Source organism: Triturus cristatus, chromosome 8 (assembly GCF_964204655.1).
Source record: "Triturus cristatus chromosome 8, aTriCri1.1, whole genome shotgun sequence".
Lineage (NCBI taxonomy): Eukaryota > Metazoa > Chordata > Amphibia > Caudata > Salamandridae > Triturus > Triturus cristatus.
In genome coordinates, this window is record NC_140591.1 from 1,304,147,569 (window position 1) to 1,304,172,458 (window position 24,890).

Sequence of the window (24,890 nt, forward strand, 5' to 3'; positions counted from 1 at the left end):
ATTTCAATTAATATAATATACTGAAAAAACAAGGTTAAAGTATGTTGTGTTTAACACCTTAGTGTATGTTTGAAGGGACCATGAAAATTAATTTACAAAAAGCAGTTAAAGGACAGTTATAATTGTAAATGAAAACTAAAACAAATCCATAACTTTGCACAACAGCCATGCAAACCATGACCTCACCCTTAAACCTTGATGTGAGTGTTGCAGTTGCAAATGTTGTAAACAATACATATCACTTTACCCTTACTTTGAAAGAGACTATTGATGGCGTTTAGGTATTGTAACTTATTAAGTGTTGTGATGGTGTAAGCATAGAACTTTGTGCGAGTTGTGGGTTGCATGGTTGAAGTGTAAGTTATTGATTACAGTCGTAATCATAACATTTGAATTTCAGAGGTCTTTTGCAAACATAACTGCATTTTTTAGTGAATTTCAAAAACATTTCAATGTACATTATAGTGGTATATGCAAATCTAACCTTATCTTTACTTTAACCTTTTATTTTTGGGATGTTTTAATTATACATCACATACAATAGTTCCTTGCCCCCAATCTATAACATTCAGTCAACTACTGTTGAACATGACCTTTGGTCGTACACATTGGCCGTAGGTTCTGGACTTCTATCAGACCCTACGCCCAACTATATGGACAACCCCCATGCAAGTAGGGGTGCAACAAAGGGACTGATTGTCTTAATTTTATTTGAATATTTTGTATTTTTTGGAGGTCTGTGGGCCTGGCAACGGGTCCAGGGGCCAGGTCCCCTGCTGCAAGTCAAGTGTTAGTTCATGGGTACTTGCAGGGATGTTGCTGGACCTATATATTTGTATGTGGACCTAGAAGCTGGACTAGGGACCACAACTCTATCCGTGGGGTCCATGACCCCAGCGTCAAAATCAGCCTGCCTTTCCATGTTTTTTTTCAGGGTGCAGGCAGTATCAAGTCTCCATGTCCCGTAATGTTAGCTGCTGTATTTTTATTCAAGTTACTACATCCAATCGGAGAATTTAAAGTTCACAAACCCAACTTTGAGGTTGTGTGAAAATGAATGACGTGAAAAATACTCCATACAATTGAATTTCATTTTTATTTTTTTGAGTTGGGTCTGCAGATGGACTGTGAAACTGGGTTCATGGACCAGTCCCGTATTAAGAATACCGATATCTCTATTTTACAAGGTTTGAATTTGAGGTCTACAAAAAACACCTTTCGAATTGCTAATTTCTCAAAACCTACTGTATCGAATTACCATTCAGAGTTCATTATTAGAAAGTTCATTATATTGACCCCTGACCAATTTTATTGCCTCTCTCCCATCACCAGTTCATCGATCTTGAAGAAACCCGCAACAGTGCTTAATGTGTAAAAAATAATGAAAAAAATTAAACGTGCCAGGGCCATTGTCAGGCAGTTACTGCAGCTTGCACCATGCAATGCCCATGCAATGCCCATGACAGTGCTGCCATTGACAGCACCAACACTACTACACGTGTGACAGTTCAGCATTTATAGGCCACCAAAGCTAAAAGAATGCCCTGGACGGCAGGTATTAGCCATTGTTACCGAATGTTATAATAAGAATTACTATTATTGTGCTAATTTCTCAGTTAGACAAACAGTACCACTATATGGCTCACTTTCATAAGTGCTGGTTTTGACAAATATGTGCTGGTACTGAGCACCGGAAACCACAGGCTCAAATTAAGCACTGAACCTTCCATAAAGAACCAATTGTGGATGTCTTTTTTCCATAGTTTTGGGATGGTTTAGAGCATATTTGTCAAACAGTGCAAAAGTTATTTGAAAAACAAATATGTATTTTTCAGTGGAATATTACACTTAACAGAGGTGTAAGTGAAAGTACCTCACTTGGTAGGTCTCAGTTTCCACAAAGTAAAGTATTGTTTGTTTTCTTAAATACTTTAGTACTGCTCGACATATCTGCACAAGACTTTACAAAAAAGGGCATCCAATTTGGGTTCTTCGTGGTCAGTTTCATGCAAATCTGTTAGAGGCCTAAAATTAACAGAGATCACAAAAATTAAATTTCCAATTAATTGCGTATGGGATTATGTGCTCCGCAAAACAAGTAAAACAGCTGAACGGAATTGCACCAAACTTGGCATGTAGAAAGAGCTTTTCTGATGGAAGGGCCTTTGCTTAATTTGGTATAGATATGTGTTGGCCCTGTCTCTCTCTGCTGGGCCACTCCCAACATTTTGCCTTTCATCCCTCCTGCTTTGCTGAATTTGTTTTTGGTGGCATTAGGACTTTGTGCACTTTTTACCTGCTAACAAGTAGTTAAGTGCTTGTGCTTTCTCCCTAAAAACGTGGTACAATTGGCTTAAACCTGATTGGTACCTTTAATTTACAGTAACTGATACTACATGTACTCAGCGCCTGTAAATTGAATGCTACTAGTGGGCAGCAGCACACATTGTGCCACCCACTAAAGTAACCTCTCTCATGCCTGCCACTGCTGCCTCTAGTGAAGGGTAGTTCCTGAAGGTTCATAGAGCAGAGTGTATTTTCTTTAAAATGTAGGGCATGTGTTATCAAGTTTTAATTCCCTGGCAGTGAAACTCCTAAAGTAGTTTTTCACTGTTGTATGGCAGGTCTCTCCCATTAACTAACTCTAGGTTACCTTATAACATTTAATACATGATAGCTGTGAATTGGGAACAGCTAGATATATGGTGTTTACACTTGCATGAAGTGTCATTTAAAATCCTCTTTAAAGATAAATTTGAACTTTAAATCACAATTCTGAAAGTGTCCTGGGTCACATGATTGTGAATTGCTCTGCTGTTAGGGTTTGTTCATTGCTCCCACACAGTGATACCAAAAAGAAGTAGGTATGGGCTATCCTGCCAGTTTGGCTGGGGTGAAGTGGCTCCTGACCTACTTGCACTTCAAAGGACTTGTCTCCAGCACACTCAATGGAACCAGGCTGACACCAGTCTTTAGTCACCTCTGCCGTCTTTGGAGCCTTGACAGGGCAAGGGAGCAACTTTCCAGAACCATGTGTGTGGGGTAGTATGGGGAATCCCCCCACCACTTCAAAGGCTGGCCCCAGGCATAAATATTGGACCTCCATAGCCACTCTTTAATACACTCCATGACCTGTGGATATTAAAGGAAAAGGGCAGTACTGCCCTGCTACTATCAGAGGATTGCACATCTGCTTGAGGACTGCCTTGCTGTCTCGAAAAGAAGACTTGACGTTGTAGCTTCATCCCAGGCTAACCTGAGTAACTTGAAGGGTCAGTTGACTGACCTCCTGTTAGAGTTACATGGACTGAACATGCACTAGAGGTATACCTGCAATTGCCCAGCTGATCTGCACCTGGACCTGCTTGAGCCCTGCTGCTAGCCTCTGCTGGAGTGAGTCCTAATCCCCAAGAGATTACCCCCAGGTCCTGAACCCTTGGCTGGCATCAGAATGTTCTCCTCCCTGCCTAATTATGGGATCTAGCAGAACTGATGCAGTGCAATGCAGGACAATGCAGGACCTTGCATCTACCTCCAGATAGGGAGCCTCATTGGAACTAACGTGCCACGATTCAGGACTTTGCATCACAGCTCCTCATCAGAACTGCTACAAAGCAACGCAAAGTCTCGCATCATGTGCATAAGGAACAATTATCAGCTGGACCTGGTCCCTGTATCACGTCCACAATCCATCGTGGGTGGCCTGTTTCTGTGACTTTGTCCCAGTCCAGTGCGACCAGATAACCACAGTTGGTGCTCTGTGCTTCTAAATTGGTTTGGGATTTTTCTTGTGTTGCGTTGTCACTTCATTACAGTTTGTATGTTCAGAAAGATATGGTAACCAGGTAACACTCAACAATGGTCGCACTGCATTTTGTATAGGGGACAGTAGGCAAAGCAACAAAACCATGTAAATGGTGCTCCAAAGAAAGGATCGGTTACCATTCACAATCCTATAAACCCTCCATGTGAAGGGCAAGAATATGTACTATATATAAATACGAGCAACCAAATTTCTTTTTGCCCAAAACAGTTATCCCGTATTAATAGCCCTTTTTTATTCCAGATTTTTCAGCTCTGGCCCAAAATTATTCCAAATCTTCATAAATATTTGTATTATGGTTGACATCATCTCAGGTGTTCAATGTACATAAGTCCAATACAGTTGTTCTCTACAACTGCTGATAGGTCTCTACGACTGCGACTTCTTCAGGGCCGATTGAAACGAAGACGGAACAGGAGGACAAGGATTAATCTCCGGAGACAGATGGATTTACTTAGACTAACGATACATGCAGTAGATTTCTACTGAATTTTGGCATTTTAGTGCCGTGACGGATTAGATCATACCCGTGTCGATGTGTTCCATAGACTTCGTTTCGATGAGCCCTGAAGAAGTCGCGGTCATGGAGACCTATCGTCTAAACACATGTTGGCTTGTTGTCTCTGTGCTATGTTACCAACAGCCCCAACTATATTGGACTTGTGTACATTGCACACCTGAGATGATGTCAACTACCCTACAAATATGAAAATGTGAAACAATTTTGGCCTGAGCTGAAGAATCTGGATTAAAAAAGGACTATTAATACATTATTACTGTTTTGGTAAAAACAAAAATTGAGTGCTCAGATTTATATATTGTCATTACAGTTTCTATGCTGAATAAATACTGTTAGACACGACTCTTTCAACAGAGTGATCCCAAACCTTTTGCCTTCCTCCTCCTATTTCTGCTGAATCTGTTTTTGTTAGATTTAGGATTCTGTGCATTCTACCACTGCTAACCAGTGCTAAAGTGCTTTTGAGCTCACCTTAAAACATGTTAGGTTGGCTTGTACCTAACTGGCATATTCAATTTACTTGTACGTCCCTAGTAAGGTGCCATACATGTGCCCCGGGACTGTATATTACATGATACAAGTGGGCCTTCAGCACTGGTTGTGCCACCGACTGAAGTAGCCCTTTATACATTTCTCATGCCTGCCATTGTAGAGACTGTGCTCAGTTTTAATCTACCATATCCACCTGGCAAAATAAACCTTTTGCAAAGCCCAAACCTTCCCTTTTATATATAGAAATCTATGCCCTGGAAACCCAGAGGGCAGGGTGCAGTGCATTTGAAAGGTAGAACATGTTTTCCTGACTTTTCCATGTCCTGGTAGTGAAACGTCTAAATTAGTTTTTCACTACTGCAAGGCCAATTTCTTCCATTTGGTCTACTTTATTATATTTTAGAAGTATTATTTTCAAATGGGAAGAGATAACCCCATCAAGTTTGGTGTCTCTGGAATCACAATTTAAAATCCTAACTTATGGTGAAGTCAAATTTTAAGTTGCAATTCTGAAAATGCCACTCTTAGAAAGTTGTGATTTTCTAGGCTTAGCCATTTGGTGCCTGCAGTCTCGCTCAGACCACATGACTGGGTATAGTAGGCAGCTGGGCTTTTGTGTATTCATCCTAGACAGCCACACACAATGGGGAGCTTAGGTGTGACTGAATGGGCCATCACAGGCAGGTTGGGATGAAGGAGTTGGGCACAGCCCCACTTACACTTGAATAGGCTAAGTCCTGCCTCAACACCATGGGCCCGACAACACTACATTGTCACTTTAGCCAACTTGGAGCCATGGCAGTGGAGGTAGGGAGTTTCATGCACTTTAAAGACACTGTCTAGAAGCTTTTTTCCATCTTTCAGAACCAGGGCACCAGTGTATAAAGGAAGGACTTCCAATATCAACTCTTTACTACTCTGGACCTGTGGGTGCTCCTCCAGGAAGGACTGCTGTGCTGCTGAAAGGACTGGCACTCTGGTGGACTGCTACTCTGGAGGAGCCACTGATGTGCTGCCCTCTTGCTTGGGAGAAAGAACTGGATCACCATCTCAAACCCAGGACCCAAGAGTGGCTCAAACTGCGAGTCTACTGGCCTCCTGATTTGACCCTCCGGGATATAAACCGCTTCCCAACAGCTCCTGGGCCCGACCTCAGCAAGTTCCTGACACCCTGGTGGTGCCCCTTAGGTCTTGGGCCCTTGGTGTGGCACTCATGCTCTTGAAATCAAGCTTTTGGGCTCTTGGGGAACAGGTCGGTTCACATCTGAACTGCACCACTCACATCGAAAATCAGCGCAAGCCACCACTAGTCCTTCTCTTTGCACAGCAAGTATCAATTGCCGTAGAGGACCACCAACGAGCGGGTGCAATCTGCCCATCTGTGAAGCCCGGCCATCTTCATGCACGGCACCGACCACCTACAGCAACGCTCTCCTTGCACCCCATGATCCTCTCTAACGTGAACTGTACTCTTGGCACTAAACTTAAGAAGGTAAAACTGTTACTGGACAAATCTGGGACTGTAGCCATCCTGTGCTCCATCGTGGTCTCCCTGAATGTTTGACTTTGCCCCGGTCCAGTGCTTTTAGGCACTAGATTTCAGTGTATTCTTTAAAAATTCATAACTCTGATTTTGCTGATTGTGTTTTTGTCATTTTGCTCTTGTTGTATTTATTACGTTCTGTTCTACTTTTCTAACCTGTTGTGGGATCTTTTTGTGTGGGGTTTTCACTGTAACTGTTTGAAGTGTTGCACAAATACTTTACACATTGCCTCTAAGTTAAGCCTGTCTGCTCTGTGCCAAGGTACCAGGGGGGTAAGTGCAGGTTAAATTCAGGATTGCTTGTGCCTTACCTTGACTAGGATTGTCGTTGCTGTTTAGCTTGCTGCTTGCTCAGTCAACCAGTAACCCAGTTTCTAACAAATATTCTAAATATTTACTCTAAGATAATCCTGACTGATCTGTGCCAAGCTACCTCAGGGTTAAGCACAGGTTAATTTATTGGCTTTTTGTTCACCCCGACAAGGATTGTGGTCGTAGCCTGAGTGCCATCCCTCCCATCAACCAATAACCCATTTTCTTACAATAGTAGGTCAAGTAGCTTTTGAGAAATTTGTGGTCAAAGTGTTTTCCAGTGTTGCATGAATAGGTTAAATGAAGGTGCACCAATGCCTTGGGAGTTTTTCTCTCGTTGTCAATTGTGGGCTCACTAATCTGACTACAGATTTGTTAATCCACCTCACTCAGATTTGGCTGCACTTCACAAAAAAATACTGTTGCAGCCCTCAATCACAGTGATGGGGAAAAATACAAAGTGAATAACAAAAGGTGGGCAGAGTGATCCTTCCCTGACCCACACGCCAATGTGGGGTGCTCTACCCTAAACCCCATGACAATAAAATACACATTAAAAATAATTTGTAAATCCTTTGACCGATTCACAAACCCTAACCCTCTCTAGGGCCTCCGGATTCACTAGTCCAGCACAGGATTGATTCGTAAATAAAAAAGTATTCAGTGCACTATGGCTGTGTTTGACCAACACACACAGGGGTAGGCTGCACACAGCTGGTTAGGAGCAGGGCCTGGCTGCCTATCACAGGTTGTGGCCCTGCAGCAAACCCCTGTAGTGCATGCCCAAGGTCTATGTGCAAAGAAGGGTTAGGATCCTGCAGGGGACAATTCACCAGGCCTGACTGAAAGCCAAGTGTTGCCGCCACCCCTGCTATATATGGCCAAAAGCTATGAGCAGTGGGTTTTGACTGCCATTGAGAGTTTGACGCAGGAAACTGTAGCATGTGGTATATGATAAAAACATTTTGGTTCGCTTTCATCATGGTACATCGTGTTTAAAAAAGAACACAATTAAAGTGAAGTGTTGGCTACAAATTAAACAGAAAACACTAAAATCCACAAGATATGGTTGGGATCTTGATCCATAACTCGCTCACCAAGTAAAATGCTAATGACTTCACAATATTTATCTCAGCACAACATACTTAAATATTAATATAGAATCATACCAATAAATAATGCTACATTCATATTTCTCTCCTTCGTAATATGTAATCTTATATGTAAGATTATTTACGACATTTATAATTGCATTTGTCACATCAGGGGGTGATGTCCAGAGCATTACATCTACTGTGGTTTGCACATCTGTTGTGTGTGCTATGGATTTTATTCCTAACCAGCCTCAGTTAAAAAGGCGCTGAAGTTGTATTTTTTATGTTTAATATATGGGAATGTGTTATAACCAAATGTAATCACTTGGCTTTAAATTTTGTTGTATATGTATCAGGGTGTGTATGTGTATGTGTATGTGTGTATGTGTGTGTGTGTGTGTGTGTGTGTGTGTGTGATATATATATATATATGCCCTTCACTTTGATGAGCTTTACAGAGACATAAGCGAGTATGCCACTTGGTTAAGAGAACTATTGAGCCTTTCGGGACAGGATAACGGACTACCAGGACCATGATGCCCCAGGTAACGCCCACTGGGGCGGGACTCTACATTCAATAAAGCTATGTTCTTCAAGTACCGCTTCTTGCCTCATTACCTGCCAGTGATCAAGGGCTCGAGGAAGCCCGAAACGCGTATGGCCCTGAATCGCATGCTGCATTCTCTCCTATGAAGCCACCTGCGATGTTTTGTGTGGAATCCATTGGTGTGTGACATCCTCTTTGGGCAACCTTGCGTTTTTGATATATATATATATATATATATATATCGTATTTGTTTCAATACGCTGTTAAAAATAAAAAAATAAAAATAAAAAGGTACTGATGTGTGCGTCAGCTAGATTTTACAGTGCAAATTACGTAACTGATTGAAACATGACATCCGAACAAGTACCATGTCATTTCCATGTTGATCACTGCAAAGGGAAATTTGGGTTTAATTTATTTTCGTAAGTCTTGCATTCATTTGGATGAGGGAGAATACAATGTTGTTCGAGGTCCATATTTGTTTTTCCAACCTTCGGACAGAATTATATTGTGGAAATGTAGAGCATTGTAGGAGACTTGCTAGAATCAATAGCTACCAAACGTCATTTTCTGTGAGTTTATCTCCCAAACGTGAACATACTTATCAGCGAAATAATGAAACCTTTTTCCTGTTAATAAAATCCAAATGACACATTATTTGTAGCACATAATCATCCACTCCTCAACAACAAAAAAAGCCCCATGCTTGTGTGGCGCACCTGCCATCTGTTTGTTCTTGTCCCTTGCTGGCTGCGACTTACTTTAAATACGGACTTTCTGTCGTAATTAGGATCGGGGGGATTTTCTGACCCCTTCACCATATGGTACATGCAAGAAAAGAAATATTTTGTTAGTTTCGACTTTATAACATAGTGACATTTTGTCTGTTCTTTCAATCAGCATAGGAATTGGGGGGATAGTTTGTTAACCCTTCTCAGTTTCGCAATTTAAAGAAAGGGAAACAAGATGAAATACTAAAAGATTACATTACACAAAAGTATTTCCCGATTGGTGGCATTAATAATTGACCGGATCGAGAAATTGATATAAACATTAAAGAAAGATTGTAAAATGGGTAGTAGTAAGATAACGTAGTCATTGATTGCATCCATTGATGTGAATCTCAGTGGTTAGTTGCTATGCAAATGTTAGGCAGACTATTGTATAGAATGTATTTGAATAAAGAACTTATTATAAATCTGTTAATCAACTGTAAGAAATTGGGTAGCATTACTTAAGGAGGGTGGTGACCAACCTGAAGCAATAATCACAGTCCTTGTTGGGGAGAAGCAGTAAAGTCTCAAAATTAACCTGTGTTAAATTAAACCTCCAGGTAGTTATGGCACAGAGTAGACCTGCTTAACTTGGTAGACAATTTCTAAAGTATCTATGCGATACCAAAACTGTAATAAAGTTAAAATGCAAAACAATAAAAATCCCAAACCACATTAAGTAAATCAAGTAAAATTTAATAAACAAACTGACACCAACATGGCAAAAATCCAATAAGGGGAAGCAAGATATGATTGTTTATATTTCTAAATAGTAATAGTGCACAGAAGAATAAAGTACCAATGATAGTCAATGGTCCATATAAAATTAAACTTAGGCGCAGATAGATGCGGACTGTGTTGGAGCGCAGGTTGAACACACCATACTGGTGTGTCCTGGTCAAAGATTTTACCTTTGGTGTACAGTCCTTTAGGTCCCAATCCACAACAGGACTATACTTCTAAAGCCACCTCCTCCCCCAAGACCTCAGGGAGGTCCTTAGAGACTTTCAGGGTGTCAGGCAGAGGCCAGCAGCAGGTTCTAGTCTAGGTCCGGTTGCCACTGACAGTTGGATATTTGTAGGCAAATGCCACTTATCTTATTGTGTCCCTTTTGATCCTTGGAGTCCCCATGTTTGTCTTGGGTGCAAGAGCTAGCAGGTTCAGTCCATCAAGGCTCTTCTCAGGCTACAGACAGAAGGTCAAGTCCTCTTCTGATCTTTACTAAGGCCCAGGAGTATTCAAAAGTGGATGCTTGGTGATGCTACATGTATGTGTTGCATGAGGTAGTAGGTAGGAATTACCCCTGGGCACGCTCTAACCAATTAAGTAAAGGTTCCTGGGACCAACCCTGATCACTTTGGTCATTTACAAGATGGTCAAAGTCTTTGGCCACACTAAACTTGGGCTCTGAGGGCTAAGGGTGTGTGTCTGGAGTGTACTATGGTAATTCTAGTGTATTCCACTAAATTCCAGTTATAGGCAGTCCCCGTCTTCCCAGCACACAGAGACACACATGTATGGTGAGACAAAGTTGAGCCTTCAGCCACCAGATAGTGATACACATACTTTTTTTGGGCATTCTGTTTTCCTTCTTTAAAGTGTGCCCTAAATGTCATATGAAAAACCCTAGACAAACTATCAAGGATGTCTTCATGCTCCTGCAGAATCTGATCTTGTAATGACCACAAGAGTACCACTGTGTGTGTGTGGGGGGGGGGGGGGGCTGCTCTAGCTAGAGGAACACATTAAGGGAGCTGGAATTGGGGTTAGTTACATCAAAGTTAATCGACCCCTTGGGCCCAGCCCATAGGCCATTCTGTCAGGCAAAATAACACATCCCTACACCCAAGGTCATTTGTATCGGTTCCCTGGCAGAAGGGAAATACCAAAATGCTAATTTAGCTTACAGTAACTTCAGGCAGGGCAAATGTGTCTTTTTAAAAGTCATCTTCCCAAAATACTTGTCTCAAATCCGACTTTTACCAGTGAAGTGGGCTTGTAATGCATATTTCAGAAAGTCTAAAAATAAAACTTGTATGTGTGCTTGTACTCAGAGATAACATTTATTAAACTTATTATTCTATCCCACTGGTTTCCTATTGGAGCAGTTAACCCTGCTTCTGTTAAAATAGTTTTGAGGTGCTATTCACTGTAACTATATATTTACATTAAACCATCACATGTCCTACTTTTAAATATGTACCCTACTTTAATGGACAGTAGGGCTTACTTGGGGTGATTATATAAAGGGAGGGCTTTAGGCCTGTGCAATAGGTTATTTTGAGTGGTCAAATTTGCAGTTTAAAGCAGCACAGCCAGGCTGCTGGTGACACGCCTGCAGTCATGTTTATGTAGTCACTGCAGTGGATGGCACTATGGGTGCTGTAGTCCACTTGTGACATTTAAAATATGGTCCCTGGGTACACCTTGGTACCGTATTCTAGAGACTCATAGGTAAAATGCCAATTAAATATATACCAAACTCATCATGTTTAAAGGAGTAGTATAAGGAATTTACTGCTGGTTAGCAGAGGTAAAGTGTGCAGATTTCTATAACCAGCAAACATAGGGTTCAGTAAAAAGACAAAAAACCTGTGGTGACCCTGCAGAGAGGGCAAATTTCCAACAGGTACTTACTATTAAAGCATACGTATTGAAAATAGTCCTGTCTCAAAGATCACGCCAATCCTTAAGGTTTATCTATATCACCGGTCTTTAAGAATTCATATTCCTCATTTCACTTTCTGGTCTCTCTTCTACCAGTTCAGTTAGACCCAGGTGTTACTCTTTTACTATTCTGGGCAAGAAATTCCTTCACCTAAAACATAGATGTTTCCCAGGTTAGGATGGATACTGTTTCCATTCTGCAACCTCATCTGACTGCTTCCTCCCTAGTTTTTGTAGAAATTGTCTCCTTTTTTTCCCCTCTCCTCCGGTTTCCAGTTATCCATTGGTCACAACCTCTCCTGCTCCTCACCTTGTCTTCACCCTCATGGTAATATTGGTTCCTATAACCTTAAGCAGTACCTCCACAAAACCTGTGACATCTGATAGATAATACTAGCCGCAGATTCCTTAACGTAGAATTATTCCCAGGCGTGAGACTGGACCCGGAAAATGATCTTGTCCCAGCATCTCTGCGCGCCGGGGGGGCGGCACCATGCGACTCCGCCCCACCGTCTTCCGTGGGCGTGACGTCAGCGAGGTCACATAAGCCCCAACCCGGCGCGCTGACGACTGTTTCCTTCTTTTCCACGTGCCACGCGGATCCGGATCGTGTCCCTGGCCCGTTTTCAGGTTTTCTTTTCACGCTTTTCGTTTCTTTTTGGGAACAGTGTGCGCATGCCTTTGGGCTTCAAGACGTACTCGCCTTGCACGCGCCAGATGTCAGCGATGGACCCTCACCCCATTTGTATGTGGTGTTTGGGTGAGCACCATGACTCCACGGACTGCGAGGCTTGTCAGCAGATGAAGCCGAAGTCCCGGTGGGAGCGCCAGATGAAACTCCTCTCGGCCCGCATGTCCAGGTCAGCGTCATCACCGCGTCCGTCCCCCGCGGAAGGGATCAAGAACAGCCGCTTCCGTCTCTGACATCGTCCCTCTCCGAGGCCGCAAGGGTGTCGCTCGCCCATTGGTAAGTGTCGCAGCTTGTCCCTGAGGCCGGGTCCCTGCCCTGTGGGGGGTGTGGGTTCTCCGCGGGTCTTGCGGCCTCGCTCGTCGACACCCTATCTGCCGTTTCCCGGCATGGGGGCAACCAGAGCCCAAATGGAGGCCTAAGCTGCGGCCCTGCAGCCCTCCTAGGCTCCTCCTCTTCCTGGGATATCTGTGGATCCATTGCCTTGTGCGGGGCCTTCTGCAGAGTCACCAGCGGCTCCGGCCCCGGCGCCGACAGGTTCGTCTTCAGGTCTTGGAGATTTGGTGTCGTCGGGGTGCGGCCCTACGGGGTTCCCCCCCTTCGGACCATGGCGCCTTTGCCTCGCCGCAAACCCCCGTGGTGTTGCGGGAGGTTGCCGGGACTCATGGCTCATCCTCGAGTCCCCCTTGGTCCTCTGGGCAGGCGGTAGCCTTGTCCGAGGCCGAGCTGACACCGCTCAGGCACCAGCAGCTGCTGGCCCTGGCGCCGCCGCAGGGGCTGGCTAGGGGCCGGGGCGCATCCCCGGGTCCCCCTCATCTCTCCACGCAGGCAGCTGTCATCGGAGGTCGAGTCGGCGCCTTTTCTGCACTGCTCTTTAGACGCCCCGGCTCTGACCCCGCCCCGTTCTCCCTCTGCGCAGGTCGTCTCGGCGTCCACTTCGGCGCCAGTCGACGTTGCGCTGGCACCAGTGGTGGACTCCACGGTGCCGTGCTGGCGTCGGGTCGTTGATTCATCTTTGGAGGCCACTACTTCTCCAGAGGTTCAGCAACTTTTTGTCTCTTCTTCCCCAGAGATGGGACGCCACGTCGGGGCTTTTTCCCCGGCATCTTCCAAGGAGGGCTCTTCACCGTCCCCGTGCCCACAGTCTTCCTCAGAGGCGCCTCAGATTCCCCACTTGTCAGTCAACCTCCCCCATTCCGAGCTTGGCCTTTTCTTCCTCTGGTTGGGCTGGGGGACGGCCGGCTTAGCTTACAGCCGCCGCCCACAGAGGAATTGCTCTCCCCACCGCGTTGCCCTACGGAGGCGACTGCTGCCTTCGCCCAGGCTAGGTCATTTGCTTGAGGTTCTCCATCAGGGCTCTGGTGGACAGGAGCTGCTTCTTCCCTTCGAAGCTTCGCTCCATAATTCTCTCTTGGGGGCATCCTGCTACGGGGGACCCATGGCCCCAGACGCTCCTGCACCGCCACCGTCCTGCTCCGCATGATCCTGTCTGCCTTTCCTTCCACCCTTCTACCAGGGGCCCTCTTCTGCAGACTGCCTTTCCTTCCTTGCCATCGGCGTTGTCTCCATCACAGGAGACCCGGTGGTTAGATTCATGGGGGCGTAACATCTTCGCCTCCTCCAGTGCTGCCTTGCGGGTGCTCAACACGCTTTGTGTGTTGGCCAGAGCCACTTCCGGCTTGTGGGATTCCACGGTGTCCCTTCTGTCTTGCGCTTCTCAGGGGGGCGCCTGCGCTAATCTGCGGCACCATGTGTTGGATGGCCGGGAGCTGGCTGTGTTTATTCTTCGCTCGGCTCTAGATGTCTGAGGCACTTGGTCACACCATGGCTTCTTCGGTAGCCCTCCGTCGCCATGCTTGGCTGAGGGATAGTGTTTTCACTGAGAATGTTAGGGAACATCTGGTTGATCTCCCTTTCGATGGCGCTCTTTTGTTTCACGCCCCTGCGGATTCTGCCATTCAGCGGTTCCTTGCGGGGCTTCATCCTCCTCCTCCTCCTCCTCCTCCTCTCCCTCAGTGAACCTGGATGTCGGCCCTCTGCTGTGTTCTGGGAGGTGTTCTCCCATTGTTTTATGGGGTCTACTGTTCGGTAGCCCCGGTTGTGTGTTCTGTGTGGTTGGTGTGCCTTCAGGGTCCTTCGGTTGGCCCTTCAGTGCTGTTGGCTGCTGGTTCAGCCCCCTTTTTTGACTTGTGGTTTTGGCTGTAGGTAAGCCCGTGTAGGTCCTGGGATTGGGCCTTTTGTGTCTTCTTTATTGGCAAGTCGTCTGCAGTTTTACCCACAGGACTTTCTGTTTGTCCTCTGCTGCGGAATGTTTTCCTAAGAGGTGTTCCCATGTTTTCTTGGGACGTAGCATACCCTATGTGGGGTACTTGTAGTTATTACATAGCTCTGTCATGTGCTGGGGAGGTGTGGTCACCCTTTTCGGGTTCCTTGCTCTCCTTGTCATCACGGTATATCGCTGGTGCGGTCTCTTTGACAATTGCCTTGGTGCAGCTTGCGTTGCGCCCAGGTCTGTCCTTCTCCAGTTCGCTACGTTGCTCGACCAGTCTGGCCTGCTGTCTGCGGCGTGATGTTGTGGTGATTCCGCCCTTCTGTCCGGCGTTTCGGCCTGGTCCTCTGTCTGGTGTTCCAGAGGGACTGGCTTTCCTTGGCTTTCTGTGTTCTGGTTGACTGCCTGCGCCTGTCCTCCATGTCTCTCTCTCCTTCTCTTCTGCCTGGTCTCACTTCTTTCGTGGGTCAGTGTGTGTTTCAGGACTGGCCCCTCAGGGTGTGTCCTGGCCCGCCATGGCCTCTGCCTTCGGCTTGCGCCTGGCTTGTTCTGGTGCACTGCTCCATGGTGTTGCTGGCTGCGCATGCCTGCTTGTTCTGGTCACCATCGTGGCCTTTAATGTGTTCCCTTTTGCCCCTGCCTCTTCTTCCGCTGGGGCTTTGTGCATCTGTGCTTTTCTTCTTATGTCTGCGCTATTGGCGGTAGGGCCGTTCCTGCCTTGTCCTCTGCTTGCGGCCGACGTGTGTTCGGCTGTTTCCTATTACTGTGGGTGTTTCTTACGGCAGGCTCTGCCTCCAGTTCTACCTCTTCTCCCTGGGGTTTGAGGTGCTTCTTTTGTTCCTTGAGGCCCTTCGGGCACTGTCTGCCCCTGCGGGGTGTTGGGCGGTTCTCCCTTAGTTGGGCTTTGGATCTCCTGGCCTTCCCTTCTTGTTCCTGTGACATGCCCCCTGCTGGGCTCCTGTGTCTCTCCTGCTGGGGAGGCTCTCTCGCAGGCCCTCCTCCCTTCTGGGTATGGCAAGGGTATCTATTTTACGTTAAGGAATCTGCGGCTAGTAGTCTCTATCAGATGTACAAGTTACTCACCTCCAGTAACGATGTATCTGGTAGAGACGATTCTAGCCGCAGATTCCTTCACGAGCCGCCCTTCCTCCCTGTTCTGCAAGGACCCTCAGCTTGATTTTCTGCACTCGCCTCCCTCTGGGTGTCTTGTCTTCTGTGGGTGTCCTCTTTGCTTTCTTCCGCTCAGACTGTCCAGTTCTGCTTGATACAGGGATGGTTGGTTTCTGCGTGCCTTTGCTTCCCTCCAGCTGGTTTCTCTCCAGTGTAGGGGCCTCCTTTTGGTCTTTTTTCCCTCTGTTTGTTTGGAGTTTATGATCCCCTTGTGGTCTTCTGCGTTGGGGATTCTTTACCTGTCATTTGGCCTCCTGCTCCTTTCAGGGGATATGGCCCTCCTTGACAGTGTAGTCTGGGGGTGGATTGCTGTTGCTCCTCTGTTCCGGGCTTGTGGTCCTTCACTGTGTGGTTTGTGGTTGCAGTCTCTCTCTTTCTCTCTTTCTGTTCCGGTGCTTTCACATACTTGTGCCTCCAGGATGGCTATCACCTTGGCTGGCTCGGTTGTTCCTCGGACTGGTGCTCTGCTCTTTCCCTGCTATGGCTTCGCTGCTATAGCCTTCTGGTACCTTGGTGCCAACTGGTGCTGTTCCTCATCCTTTGTTTCTCTGATTTTTTTTTTGCACACTGTTCCCATGCTCTCCTCAGTTTTGTTGTGATGGCTCCGCGTTGTGGCGAGGCAAAAGTTCTCCGAAACAAACTGAGGTCAGCGCGCCGGGGTGGTGCTTACGTGACCTCGCTGACGTCAAGCCCGCGGAAGACGGCGGGGCAGAGTCGCGTGGTGCCGCCCCCGGCGCGCAGAGCTGCTGGGACAAGAACATTTTCCGGGTCCAGTCTCATGCCTGGGGATAATTCTACGTTAAGGAATCTGCGGCTAGAATCGTCTCTACCAGATACATCGTCACCGGAGGTAAGTAACTTGTACTTCTACCCTTATGTTCACCTTGGAGTCATGTAGTTTCTTGTGTGTTCTCTTTGGAGTTTGTTGTTCTGGCTTGTTGGTCGGGTCACTGCCTTCCTAGTATGTAGGAAATACTGCAATTCTTGTCCCCTCCTTTTCTCTGCTCTACATGCTGTCCTGATATTGTGCCCATGGTTCCTTCATCTTATTTATTTCACCAAAATATCTGTTTGACGGTTACTCCCTTCCCCCGGTTTGAAGCCACGCTATGACGGCAGGCACTACCGCTTTTTGTCTAGTCACCTGCTCATATGGTGACTAGATGTACTCTGGGTGTGTACCTTTATGCACCTTGTTACACTACTTAATAATTTTGAAGCTAAAAAGATGAGATAAAAACAGTATGTATTGCAAGTTCATTTTGATAGAAATAAACTAAGTTGTACGAAAATGTAAAGCTGCTATTTCTTACCTGAATACGCCACAACTGGCATTTCCAGACACCTTCACTATGTTTTTCTAAAAGTAATTTTATTCTTTAGAGGCTAAAAGATGAAAAAGAAATGCGCTCTATTCTAAACTATTAAGTATACATTGAGTGTTAAGGAGAATTCTAGGTTTTCTGCTAGAAGTACATTGCAAAACGAAAATGTGAAAATAAGTTGAATGTTAGTTTGTCTAAGCTTTAGCTGTTCTCTATTAGTTCCAGAATTCTGAATCACATAACCACGAGGAAGTTGTCTTTTTAACCCAAAGTATGAAGTTTGCGGGGCTTTCTGTGGAAGAAAACGTGGGATTCTTACAAGCGTGACCACGCTGAATTTTCTTGTTCTATGTTTGGGAATGCTGAGGTTGGTAGGATTCCGTTGTTGCTGGCTGGCCTCTGGACCAAATACTGCAGCCATTCCCCTTGTGAGGTGATGGGCATTAGGAACCCAAAGAATAGCACTGAACCCAAAGCTACTTTGTGGGAAAAGACACTGAGTGCACTGCACCTAGCACAATAGCAAACGTTGTCCCCTTTTAGGGATAGGATTGAAACGGCATGTTAGGGGAGCAAGTGCATCAGGGTAGGATGATACAACACAACGTGGATCAGTGCATTTTTGTGAGTTATTGTATCATCTTTTCTTTTGACCAGCTCTGACTCACGAATACTGCAACAAAAGGTGAATATAACTCTATAGAGAAAGAGTGGTCATCACTTGTGTGTCTTCTTTTCTATTGGTAATGCTACTACACTGTCCGCCACTCATGTAAAGGGTGAGAACTCCCCGCTTGTGTTTTATCCAAGTATAGCAGTGTAGATGTTTTTAGGCATTGGCCTGCAAAAGAAAATACACTGTTTATTGGGTTGAGCATGGGTCTCCCTAGTCCATCTTTTCGTTTTTAGTCCTTATGTGGGTTTTGAGCCATTGCTTTATACAAAACCTTTGTCTGGGGACTTCTCTTATCCGCATATAACGGTCAGTTCCACTGTCTCATTCTCTAGACTTTGATTGTTTCATGCTTACGCGTTCCCACCTTCAGGCTGCACTGACAGTGCTTTCATGACAACGGTCTATAAGAGTGGCCTGATGAGGGAATGGAGAAGGGAAAAGCATGGAAGGATATTTGAGAAGAACCAGCAGCAGCCCATCATTAAGGGCTGAGGTGTCCCTGCACCTCAGCATTTTGCAAAGCATGATGAGAGGCAGACTGGGCTATGGTCAGCCTGACACACTCACTATGTCAGGGCCGGGCAGCTACGTGTTTTACATGTGCAAAATGTGCAGGTGCCTGGAAGCCAGAGCCAAGCTTTGCCAGGCTGAAGATTTCACAGCCCTGAGGACGTGACGGCATCAGGCAGGTAAAGTCTTTTGAGAGCCTACTTGTCATGATGAGGGTTACTGTAACTGATAGAATCAGACCTGGTAGCTTCTGTTTAATTCCTGAAGTGCTTGGGGCTGACTGTCTATCTGATAGAAACTTCTAGCTTCAGATTTCTCACCTCAGAAATATCCTGAGGCGTTAGACTGTGTGAGAATGTCATCCATTTTGCCCTATTCACCCTCATTTTATGACTGATACAGGCGGCTACTGACTCTGATTGTGCCCTGGACTCTGCTAATCGGGGCCAGTGCTCTATTTAAAAGGTATATGGTAATTAGGTGTGATTACAGTTGGTACTGACACCTACCTGATGCCTACCTGCAAGTCCCTAGTAGATGGTAAGGCATGTAGGTTTCAATACCCAGTGGAGTTAATGCACATTCGTGTACACTGATGTGGTGCATGCTTTGCAGCTGCTTTTAAACTAAAACTATGTTTAAATTCGACTTTGGAATTAAAAGTATTTCAAAAGTCTTAAGCTACTGTATTTCTACACATACATCACCCCTAAGGTCTTCCCTAGGTGCCCCAATGGTAGGATGCATTGTAGTAATACGCAGGGGCACTTTATATATGCTCTGGTGAGAGAGAAATTACCATTTTCGTTTTTCCTTATTGTAGTACATTAACTCCATAGGCTAACATGGGAAGGGTAAATTAAACTTTGATAAAGCCTAACTTTTGACAGGAGTGAGTTAAAATAATATTTCAAGGTATAAAAATAATAGTTACAATACATCCAACAACTTGCTGTGGTTGGATTCATTAAAACTATTTCAGGATAGTAGTTTTAGAACTGCTTTCTTAAAGTTACCTAAAATCATCAGTCTTGTAACAGCCTCTTCTGATTGGCCAGCTTTTGACAGACTGAGCCAAGCTGCCTTATTGTGTGAGGAGGCCTGGGCTGGGACAAAGGAGAAATCTGGTAGGAGGAGTAATGCAACAGCAGATGCTAGGATAGGAAAGAGGCTGGGTAGCCAAACAGGTCTTCAAAGGTAGAAAGGCTGTGAGGACAGGAGCCAAGCCCACCCCAGCCAGGTGGGAGCCCCTCCCATTGAATTAGGAGAGGGGCTGGAAGGGGAGTGTAGGGAAAAGGTAGCCATTCCTATGGGTTGGGTTAGCCAGACCTGAACCTCCAAGAGAGATTTAATTCATTTAGATTTTTTTGTGGAACAGTGCTTTCTGGGACAAGAAAATGCAACACTTCTAAGGAAGTGGTCATATGAGAGGGTGGCACCCTGCTCCTCATTGGTCAGGGGTACAACCCCTTCTTCCCAGTCCAGAAACCTGTATAAATATCGGAGAGCTGCCCAGCAACTCAGATCCCTGCCTGGAAAATCAAGAAAAGGATTGCCCTGCTGGATCCCTGGACTGCATCAAGAGAAGACTGCAATCTAAAGGACTGCACCCGCAGCACACTCCACTCTTAAAGGATTAAGGAGTGGGCTGTCTGAAAGCAACAGGTACAAAAGAGCTCCAAGAAATAATCTGTATCAACACCACTAAGAAGAGCCCAGCTCCCCAGTGTCCAATAAACTTTTAAGGATTTGACCAGGTGCATTGTGGGAATTGTAGTCCCGATTGTCCAAGGAGCAACTATCCAGAAGTTTGGAATCATTTGGAGGATTGTTGGTCAAAAGCACCATAAGTTGACCGACCCATCGTCGAGAGTCAAGCTGGTGATGTGGAACCGTGACTCAGCCAGAACTTCAGGTTTTCCCCGCTGAAATCTTCGGAGCTCTTTATTGTCAATGACTAGAACAATTACCTCCAGGAATCACCGAGGCCTTGCACTGAAGCGAGCTGCCTTGTCGGACCACAATCCGGCCTACTAAGGAGACTCACTCGAGAGAAAAAGAACCCAAAAAGTGACTAAGTGCAGAGGTAAAATTTTGACCGACACCAACAACCCCATCATTTCTGACCAGCGCTGAAACTTTGATTTGGTCCCGGTCAAGCGTGACAAGCTGTCCCCAGTTGGTGCTTTATGCTTTTAAGCACAAGAAAGCACATGTATACATTTAATCTTTAAAAATTCATATCCCTGTTCTCTACATGGGATGTTTGCCATTTTGGTGTCATTTTAATCAAAAGAATATTTCCTATTCTTATAAATTGGTGTTGGATTTTTATGTTGTGGTTGTGTCATACATATTTACTGTATTGATGTTTTTAAATGCTTTACATACCTGTCTCCTAATTTAAGCCTGACTGCTCGTGAGCCAAGCTGCCAAGGGGTGAGCAAGGACTAATTTATTGAGACTTTACTGGCCTTTATTTGTGCTTATGCTCTTCTTACTAGCTGTAGGTACCTACCTGCATATACTAACAAATCACCTTCTAAAAGACTGGATCTGGAATTGTTTTGTGAGGAGTAACTCTGTGCGCCAGTAGGTGGCATTGTTCAGCTCTGCGTGGCATTGTTCTGTTCCACGTGGTATTATTGGCATCGTCCATGCACTGACCTCAGATCAAATTCCTGAGTTTTTTAAGGCCATGTGCCTCATATTTGATCATTCTGTTCCTTTTTGTGGCCTTTGAACACCGCAGGTTCAGGAGGGGGCCCCTATTGGATCCATGCCTCCTGAGCCAGTCTGGACGCAAAGATTCATAGATGGATCCAGAACGGTTCTGTTTGTGCCATTTTGACCTTCTTTTGTGCTGCCACCGGAGCCATCCCCATTCTCATCCCAGACTCCAACATGGAGCCGGAGGGGCATCATTCGACACCGGCTCCAGCGCCAACTGGAGGCATGCCTTTCAGGTCAGAGTCTGAGCCCTATTTCTAGGACTCTGGGTGAAATTGGAGGGGCTGATGAACCCTGGAGAATACTAGTCTTATGACTTCTTGGACTGTGAACAGGATAATTGCCTGCTGCCACGGCCCTGCTCCAGGGGATCCAAAATTTCTCGCGGAACATACTAACTTTGAGAGCTTAATGGTCTAAGCCTCTACTTCACATGTAATTCCTGGTGCATTCCCAACCGCCCGTCGAATTGGGAATCCAAGAGGCTGGGTAATTTGGGTAAGAAATGTTTTCCTCCACCAGCCTGGCATTGCAGTCGGTGAAAACCACACATGCCTTTTGGGCTGCTATTCTCATGCTCTGTGGTATACAGTTGTTCAAGTCTCTGAGGAGGTCTAGGCCTTGATCTCCTAGGCTGTTGCTGACGTGAGGGATGCAGCTAAGTTCACCATTAGATGTAGGCTAGACACTAAGCAGAGGGGTTTCATCGACAGTGAACCTGCGACACCACACCTGGTGATTACTACTGACTTTTCTGGGGATGTCAAGTCATCATCCAGAGACATGCTCTTTGATGGCTCCGGTCTCTTTGGAGACTAGGCGGATTCGGTGCTGGAGCTCTTTAAGGATAGCAAGGTTACTGCCAGGTCCTTGAGCCTTTCTATGGCCCCTCGTCACCCTCAATCTACCTTTCACTTTGGCAACAGAAGGGGTGTGCAACCGCATCCTTACCTACCCAGCCCCTATGGCATCCAAGCTTTAAAGGCTCTGCATGGTCATGGATGTGTTTCTTACACGCCCCGTGGGTTGGGTAGCCAGCGGATGGGTCAATACCCCACCCTCCAGCAGCTGCAGCCTCCAAACCCTCATAGTCTACCTGTTTACCATCATGGGCACCCAGTGGGCAGCAGGATTCATCCTCACTTGCCCCACTAGCAGTCCATTACATCAGGTTGTGCAGATTGTGTAAAGGTGCTACTCCCTCCCCTTCGAGACTAACCCTCCCTTCCTGCATGCCATCCACTTACGGCAGACCACAAATCCCTACACCTCCAGGAAGTGACGGCTCTTTCGGCCAAAGGAGTCCTAGAGTGCCAGCATCTGAAGTAAGTAGTGGTTGCTATTCATGCTGCTTTCTTGTTCCCGTGAAGGACAGAGGCCTTTGTCTTATCCTCGACCTGCACTCTTAATTTCTTCCTCAAGAAGGAGAAATTTGTGATGCTCATTCTTGCTCTGGTCCTATCTGCCCTGGATCCGGGAGACTGGATGGTAGCTTTGAACTTGCAGGACGCATATTTTCTCATCCTGCTTGCCCACAGGTTCACAGTGGGCCTCGAGCACTTTCAGTTTGCTGTGCTCCCTGTGGCCTCACCAGCGCCCCTCTGGTGTTAATCAGGGTGATGGCGTTGGTTGCAGCTCATCTGCAGAGATCAATGGGGCCAGTCTTCCCCTATCTCGACTACTGGCTGTTGAAGGCAGATACGTCCCAGGCTGTCGTCTTCAACTTTCTGACTACGTTGGGCCTCCAACATTCGCTGGGGGTTCACTATCAATGTGCCTAAGTCACACCTGACTCCCTCTCAGACACTCCCTTTCAAAGCTGTTCTGGACAAGGTGCAGTTTCGGACCTATCCTTCCCAACTTGAATCTAGGATATTCAGGCTATGATACTGATGTTCCAGCCTCTATCCTGGATTTTGATGGAACCGTCTCTGAGGCGACTGGATCTCATGGCCTCCTGCATTCTGTTTGTGACACTTTCCCATTGGCAAATGCAGGCTCTGCAGTGAGACCTGAAGTTCCAGTGGGCGTAGCATCAGGGGACTCTCTCCAAAATGGTCCAGATCTCGGAGGGAACTGTAAAAGTCCTGCAGTGGTGGGACACAGACCATGATTGAATCAGTGGAAGACCCCTCTCACGTTCTCAGCCAGATCTAGCAGTAGTGACAGATGTGTCACTCCTGGGATGGAACAGCCATCTGGTAATGGTTGAGATCAGAGGCATGCGGTGTATGGAGGAATCCATACTCCACATAAACCTGATGGTGCGTCGAGCAATCCGATTGGCATTAAAAGCTTTTAGACACTCCATCTAGGGAAGGCTAGTGTAAGTGTTCACAGACAACACCACGGCCATGTGCTTCTGTAACAATGAGGGCAGGTGAGGTCTTGGGTCCTTTGTAAAGAGACTGTGCATCTCTGGATATGGCTGGAACTTCCCTGGTGGTTCAACATCTGGTGGGCATTCTTAACAAAAGAGCAGAGGAACTCTGCTGCAGATGCCTCGCGAATCATGAATAGCTGCATCCAGAGGTGGTGCAAGGTCTCTCTCAGCAGTGTGGAGAGCCCTGTTTAGATCTGTTCGACACCGCAGAGAATGCGCAATGTGAGCAGTTCTGCATGCTGGATTTTGCAAGGTGGCCCTCCTCACTCAGAGGCGCTTTGCATCTCAAGTGGAGCTCAGGCCTCCAATACACCTTTTTGCCATACCACTCCTGCCCAGAGTTCTCAAGATGATCAGTAATGACCAGGCCTAAGTTATCCTTGTGGCTCCAGATTGGGCATGGAGAGGCTGGTATTCCAAGCTGTTGAGCATAGCCATCTGTACCCCAATCAGGCTACCTCTTTGGGAGGATCATTTGCCTCAGCAGCAGGGGAGGGTTGTCCACCCAAACCTGTCAACGCTCTGCCTACTTGCATGGAGATTGAGCGACTACAGTGGACAACCTTCGACCTTCCTCCCGAACTATGTGACGTTATCTTGGCAGCCAGGCTTGCCACCCCCAACATGGTTTGTGCCTGCTGTTGGGGAAAATATGTGGAATGGCGTATTGAAAGACAAATTCATCCCTTTCTTCCCACCTTTCGCAGGTTCTCCTATTTATACTTCTCCTTGTCCAGCAGGGCTCTGCTCTGTGCACTCCGAAGGCCTATCTCTTTACCATTTTTGCTTTTCTGCAGTTGCCTGATCAGTCATCCCTCCTTCAAATCTTCTAACTTAAATAGGTTTCTGAAAGGTTTACAACATTTGTTTCCGCTGTCTCCCTTTATTATGCCCCAATGGGACTTCAATCTTGTCATCACTTTAATTGTGTGTTCCCTTTGAGTCCCTGCACAATTGTCCTCCCAAGTTCTTTACCATCAAGATGCCCTTCCTGGTGGCAATAACATTTTCCGAGAAGGTCAGTGAGCTTCAGGCCTGGTCATCCAAGTCTCCTTATCTGACAATTCACCCAGACAAACTGGTGCTTCATACGAAAGCTTACTTTATCCCAAAAGTGGTTACTCCATTTCAGGTAGGCCAATCCATCACTGCCTAATTATTATGCTCCACCTCATCCCTCCAAGGAAGAGGAGAGATATCACCATCTGAAGTCCCAAAAAAACCATTGTCGTTCTACTTTGACCACACAAAAGAGTTCCAGGTGGATGACCTAATTTTAAGGTAAATCTGTGGCTAGACAGTCTCTATCAGATAAGGCGTTACCGAAGGTAAGTAACTCTTTTTTTCAGTGAAGTGGGGTGGGATCAG

General features: G+C 46.1%; 1 protein-coding gene across 1 annotated transcript in view; it reads left to right on the top strand.

Annotated features, from left to right (window-relative positions):
- The window catches only part of GBE1 (1,4-alpha-glucan branching enzyme 1), a 753,232-nt gene that overhangs the window by 704,849 nt on the left and 23,493 nt on the right, over positions 1-24,890 (top strand). The gene's annotated exons all lie outside the window — the stretch shown is intronic.